The 6,759-nt window shown below is 41.4% G+C and overlaps 1 pseudogene; it reads left to right on the top strand.

The window, feature by feature from the left end:
• The first annotated feature begins 3,132 nt into the window (after positions 1–3,132).
• LOC120488916 (uncharacterized) lies at positions 3,133–6,379 on the top strand (annotated as a pseudogene).
• Positions 6,380–6,759: the final 380 nt, after the last annotated feature.

Here is a 6,759-nt window from a genome sequence, read left to right as displayed (position 1 = left end):
GTGGAGCAGAAGGTCAAGGTCCATCATTTAAACAAGTCACTGCGAAAAATCATGATGAAACCTCTCAAGGGAAGACATGGACGGACGCACAAGTCCGTCAACTCATAGAGGGGATTATACGTCCGCAATAGGAATCAGCGGCCCCCTGTATTAGTAAGAAAAGAGACAATCGCCTTTTCATCAATGCATTAATAGGGGGCCACCCATGTGATATCCTGGTTGACACAGGAGCCTCAATTTCAATAACAGATCTGAACCTACCTACAACAGATGAAACTATGGAAGTTGAAGGAGTTGGAGGAGGTATCACAACATTTCATAAAAGTATCCAAGTTCCACTACAAATACATGAAGATGAAGTCGTATGGACATCTTTCTGGGTGGGACCGAATTCACAAGGAAGCCTCATTGGCATGGACATACTTCCATTGTTGAACATGATCATCTTCACTGACAGTCGTCAAATCGCTACAACAGCTGGGATAATACCACACGAAGATCGCACATGTAATTTGAGTTCAGTTGGTGCAGCAAAACCAATTATCAGAGACTGGACCAAAGACGGTGTGTGGGGTCTTCTGTGCAGTTTACATCCAGAAGTTTGGGCTAAACACAAATTTGATTGTGGCAAAGCCAACATTGACCCTGTTGTTATTGAAGGGCCGACACATGCCCCTCATAAACAATACCCTATCCGACCTGAAGCAAGACGAGCCGTGGAAGAGATAGTGGCAGACTTGGAAGCTGAAGGGATTATCAGACAAACTTCATCAACCACTAATAGTCCTGTCTGGCCTGTCAAGAAATCGGATAACTCATGGAGATTAACCATTGATTACACAAGACTCAACAGTGTAACACCAAAACCGCATCCTATTGTGGCCAATCCTGCCACCATTCTGAATGATATTCCAGGAAATGCAAGAATTTTCACAGTACTAGATGTACTGTCTGCTTTCTGGTCTATACCTATTGACGAAAAATCTCAAGAGAAACTTGCCTTCACAGTAGGCGCAAAACAGTATGTCTGGAACAGACTCCCACAAGGACTTAATATTTCTCCTGTGGTATTTCACAGAACTTTGGATCAGTTCTTAACTGAGCAAAAAGCTGAAATCGAGAGTTCAGGAAGTGTTTGCCTCCAATACGTGGATGACTTGTTAATTGCAAGCCCAGATGAAAACAGCCACATATTTGCTCTGAATATTGTCCTACAAGCCCTTAAGAAAGGAGGATTCAAAGTCAACCCCGACAAAGCACAGCTGGCCAAAACCAAGGTTATCTACTTGGGCCAAGAAATATCTGTCGAGGGAAGGAGACTGACAACAGAGCGTGTGGAGGCATTACGGCAACTTCCAAAACCTCTAACAGTTACAGGAATGAGGAAAGTGATGGGACTTTTCAACTATTGTCGTCAGTATATTCCTGATTTTGCCAGCATCACCAGTCCCCTCATTGACTTGTACAAGGGAGGAAAGCCTGGAATGGAACAGATAAACTGGACACCGGAAGCTGAGGAAGCATTTACTTCAATGAAAGAAAAACTGACTTCAGCCCCAGCCTTGGGACTTCCTGATGGACGATTGCCGTTTCATTTGTGGACCAGGGTGGGAGATGAGACGTACTCAGCAGTACTGTGTCAAAAACCAGGTGATCGATACAAACCAGTTGGATACTTTTCCACAAAGATTCCTGTTACAATGATTGGTCAACCACGATGTATACAAGCTCTCGATGGTGCCACATGGGCAGTGGATGCTGTGGAAAATTTGATAGGAGCACAAACAATCATATTGCATACTCCACACAGTATAGTGACGTTGCTGAACAACACAAACATCAAGACCATTACTGATGCAAGGAGAGCAAAATGGGAAGCAACTTTGTTGAACAAGGATTTGAGAGTGGAAATCATCAGAGACACATCCATTAACCCTGCAACGATGATGATCGAACCACACGAGGGAACACCACATGAGTGTGAAAAACAAGTAGAAGAAGAAAGTCTTGGTCCTGTTAGTCCAACACCTCTTGAAAATCCAGACAAGGAGTTATGGGTCGATGGATCCAGTTACTATGTTGATGGAAAACGACATACTGGATGGGCTGTAGTGGAAGCTGATGGAAATGTCGTGAAGAAAGGAGCTCTTTCTGGGCATTTTTCAGCACAAGTAGCTGAGCTCATAGCACTTGCAGAAGCTTTCGAATTATCGGAAGGACAACGAGTCAACATCTACACAGATAGTCGTTATGCTTTTGGAGTGGTCCATGACTACCTTGCCCTGTGGAAAAAACGTGGACTTATCACCAGCAATGGGAGCGAAATACAACATGCTTCCATAATTCGTCGTTTGATTGCAGCATGTCACCTACCTAGAGAAGCAGCCGTGATCAAAGTAAAATCACATCAATCTGACAAGTCCAAAGAAAGTCAAGGAAACACGGCAGCAGATGCAGTGGCCAGAGAAGCAGCACTACTTCCTCTTACTCCTGTTACCTTGGTAAAGGAAAACAGCAAAGATAATCTTGAGCTCCGCCTTCTGTCATATCAAACTGAGACAGATGAAGAGAAAGAACAATGGATAAAAGCGGGAGCGAAAGAGGATGATCAAGGTATCTGGAGAATTCCAACAGGACAAGTGGTGATGCCTATCGGAACAAGAAGGGAACTAATGCAGCTGTATCATGGAAAAGTACATGCTGGAGCAAAAGCAATGAAAGCTCAAATCAGCGAGACGTGGTGGTGGCCACGAATGATGAGAGACATTGATGATTACTGTAGAAGATGCTTGATCTGTCTGAAAGCAAATGTTGGAAAATCTGTAAAGGTGCGGATGTCACATGCACCCAGACCAACAGGTCCATGGACACATCTCCAAATCGATTTCACAGGACCTTTGTCACCCAGTGGAGGGTACCAATACATTCTAGTAATCATGGACAGATTTACTAGATGGGTGGAAGCATTCCCAACAAAAACCTGCACTGCTGAAGCAGCCGCACGAGTGATGGTTGAAGAAGTTTTTCCTCGCTGGGGTCTTCCATATGAACTTGATTCTGACAATGGAACTCACTTCACTGGAAAACTGATGAAGGAAGCAATGAAGTTAAACAGAAGTTTCACATCCCATATAGACCTGAGTCTTCAGGCCTAGTGGAACGCATGAACAGATCGTTGAAAACCGCTCTTACCAAGGCCATTCTGCAAACTGGCCAAGGATGGCATAAGTTGTTACCCGCAATTTTGTGGAATCTGAGAGCAACCCCGAACAGAGTGACGGGACTGACTCCTTTTGAACTGATGACTGGAAGAGCAATGGTTCTGCCTCCTGATGCTCCGCCGCCTGCGGGAACAGGAGGAGACTCTACTTTGTTCCAAGAGAAGCTACGACGCTATCTTGCAATGCTGGACAAAGCAATCAAAGACAATAATAAGAAAGTGCGAGAAGCTCAACAGCAATGGGATGAAAAACATACCACTACTGACATTCCACACATTCCTGAGTTAGGCAGTTTTGTTATGGTCAAACGTATTCCCAGGAAAGGTTTAGAACCTAGGTGGGAGGGGCCATATGAGGTACTCTTAACAACAGATACAAGTGTCTGCCTAAAAGGGAAGGGTGTAGGAACAGATAGATGGTATCATTGGTCACAAGTTAAACCTTGCTTAGTGAATGAACAAAATGATGAAGGCTTAGGACCTGAGATTGAGCACTGTTCACTCATTAACTTTGGGAAAAAGGAGTGATGATTAATTATTTTTCTGCTTCCATTTCAGGAATCAATTCCATTGACATTGATTAGAGATGGTCGCAAGTTATTCTCGATACACAACGACAATGGTATGCTTGTTTTTAATTTTACTTGGCATTTACCAAGGAAGCCAAGCTTTATGGACTCCTCGAGTTCAAGAAATTACTCGGAATGCAACTCTGAAATCTGGCCAACGTTTTACTCTACCCTTTATTTCCAGATGGGGATTATGGGATTGGGTGCCACGTAATGATAAAGACCTTGCTAAATATCGAGTGGGCATCTACGGTGGATGTAACTTTCACCACCAATGTTACAAAAGCAGAGTAATTTGGCCGGTGAAAGATGGGGGGTATACCGGTAGTGCTCAAAGACGAGAAATTTGTTCAAAAGAACAATGTGAAATTGTGGGGTTAAACCTCATAACATCTACTGATGTGGAAATTAATTTCATTTTGAATCGTACCCACATGCTTACAATATGGGATTCATTAGCCCTAGGCTGTATCTATCCCATAGTGTTACCATGCGAGGGGTTTTTATGGGATGCTACCTCCAGGACAACTAGATTCAAGGGAAATTACATACGAGTTTGGCATTCGGAAGATGCGAATGAATATTGTGAGACTGAATTAGAAACTGGGGAAATTGGACGGTGTTTTTATCTTTCTGCGGGAAAGACAAACAAAGCTAAAACATGCCCAAGTACAACTATTGCACCAGCTCATGGTATATTGTTAGCAAAGGAAACCAAAACCTTGATAAACGAAGCTCATATGGTGCGACAACGCATTAATTATAACTTGATGTCTCTTCTTACTGTTTATGATCAGTCCTATTGTGGAAATTTCACAAAAATTAGGAGCTGGTTGGAAAAAGAAATTTAATATTATACCTCTAAGGATCCTCTTGGAAGTCGAAATCGCAAACCTCGAAGTATATGGGGAGACATAGCGGGGGTATTTGGCTCTGTCAATTCAATTAGTAATACTGCTCAGCTGAACCAATTAAGTGAGTATTCTCAGTGGGTGGGAACAATGACCGGCAAAGGACTTACTGAGACTCTTCAAGGTTCTCTACATATTATAGCAGCGGGTCAGCATCTTAATGACGCAGCGAGGGAATTGGCAGATGCCTTAGTGAAATCGTCTAATTTTGAGACACATCGTGCAGCGTGTTTATTTTTGGCTCAGAATTTGAAGGATCAAATGGTAGAGGATATTCAGGTTATTCGAATGGGTCAAGTTCCTGAGCGAATAGCGGAATCTTTGTTATTGGTTTTTGGAAAACAACTTAATTTGACTTCTGCTAAACATGCTCCATTAGTTAAAATCGCAATCAATGAAGATTCGTTGTCAGGTTCTGGAACATTACCTTTGATTATGGTCTGGCCTCAATATGGGAAACGCAATATTATGACAGTTAGACGATTCCAATCAATGGGGGTTAGACAAGGAAATTCAGTAATTAGATTGGGAAGGAATGGATATTGGGCTGAAGGTGAAACACCAATGATTTCTACTACAGACTGTTGTATTGAGGAACATGAATGGGTAATTTGCTCATGTTCTACAATGTTTAGTCTGTCTCTTAATGGATCTGCAGTTTGGGAAGTAGTTCCTTTAGATCAAGCCACAGGTGCATGGCAGGTGTCAGAAGCACAGTGGTGTATATTACATGACGGAATAAATGAAAATATGATATACGGAGGAAAGCTATGTCCAATTCCTTCTGATCCATTTTGCGTTGAGATTCTCTATCCTCTTCAATTGGGTGGAATTCATGTTCCACATGTACAATTGTTGCAGTTAGATCCACAGTGGTGGAATAATGATTTGGTGGAAGAGAGGAATTATGAACTCTTTGAAATGGTCAAGAGAGTTAAAGCAAGCGTTAAGGCAGCTCAAGCGGAGGGAATTCAAGCAATGGGTCATGTTATCGTAGCGAATGGAGTAGCTAAATTGATGTCTGAGAGGAAATTAGCTCGAATTCCAGGGAATTTAACATGGTTGGAATGGATAGTTTTGACTATGGTAGGAGTTTTTGTGTTTCTGTTAGTAATAAAACTTATCATATATGTGATAAGAAAGAGAAGTACCAAACCTTTTAGATTGGTTATTACTAACAAAATGGATAGAACCGAGAATGGAAAATTCGGAGTGAGATAGGAGATTTTATACACTACACTACTTACAAAACACAACCTCACAAACAATGAACACCCGCTTACTGATTTACAACCCCAAGGGATAGGACCTTTTAACATCAACGTTTATTTTGTTTGTTGTTTTAAGCGCGGAACTGGAGGAGTTAATTAATTAACGAGTTAATTAATTAATGAGTCCAGGCACGGGCAGAAGACTTTTTAGTTTTTCTTTTCTTAGATGATTGGGGTTCATTTTAAATGCTTACACATAGATGTTAAATGACACATAGCATACGGGGACATAACATGGGTTGGGTTTTTGTTTGTTATTTCTTTTCTTTTCTGTTTCAATTCTTTTGTCTTTTATGTCTATGTCTTGGTCTACTATTTCTCCTCAGCACTATCACTTCAATAGGTTGGCCACCTGGAGATGATGGTGTGGAACTGACGGCCGTAGTTCCAGAGGAGGGACTGAAGATTCACAATCATTTAATGTTGTTTTTAGTTTTTTTATTGTTTTTATTAACAATTATAATCATTAGTATTATGCATGTGATTTACACTTTTCATATACATTTTTTATACTTTTCATATATCATTCATAATCATTTATAATCTACATTTTTATGAATCAAACTTTTCTGAATTCTGTATGTGGAAGACTTTTAGAGTTTGGGGGACTTGGGGGGAAGTTGAGTGTATTATGTTTCTTTCCGTGGAGCAGAATATACATTTCGGTGATTGATGAAGAGCAGATGTTAGCAGCTATATGTACTGTGTAAGTTCTTTGTTTGGACAGAGAGGGGAAAAATACAGAGAAGCAGAAGGACGATCTTTGCTGGTCCACTCTCTCTCCCTTA

The sequence above is a fragment of the Pimephales promelas genome, chromosome 2 (genome assembly GCF_988280905.1).
Source record: "Pimephales promelas chromosome 2, fPimPro1.hap1.1, whole genome shotgun sequence".
Taxonomy (NCBI): Eukaryota; Metazoa; Chordata; class Actinopteri; order Cypriniformes; family Leuciscidae; genus Pimephales; species Pimephales promelas.
This window is presented reverse-complemented; position numbering and strand designations above follow the sequence as displayed.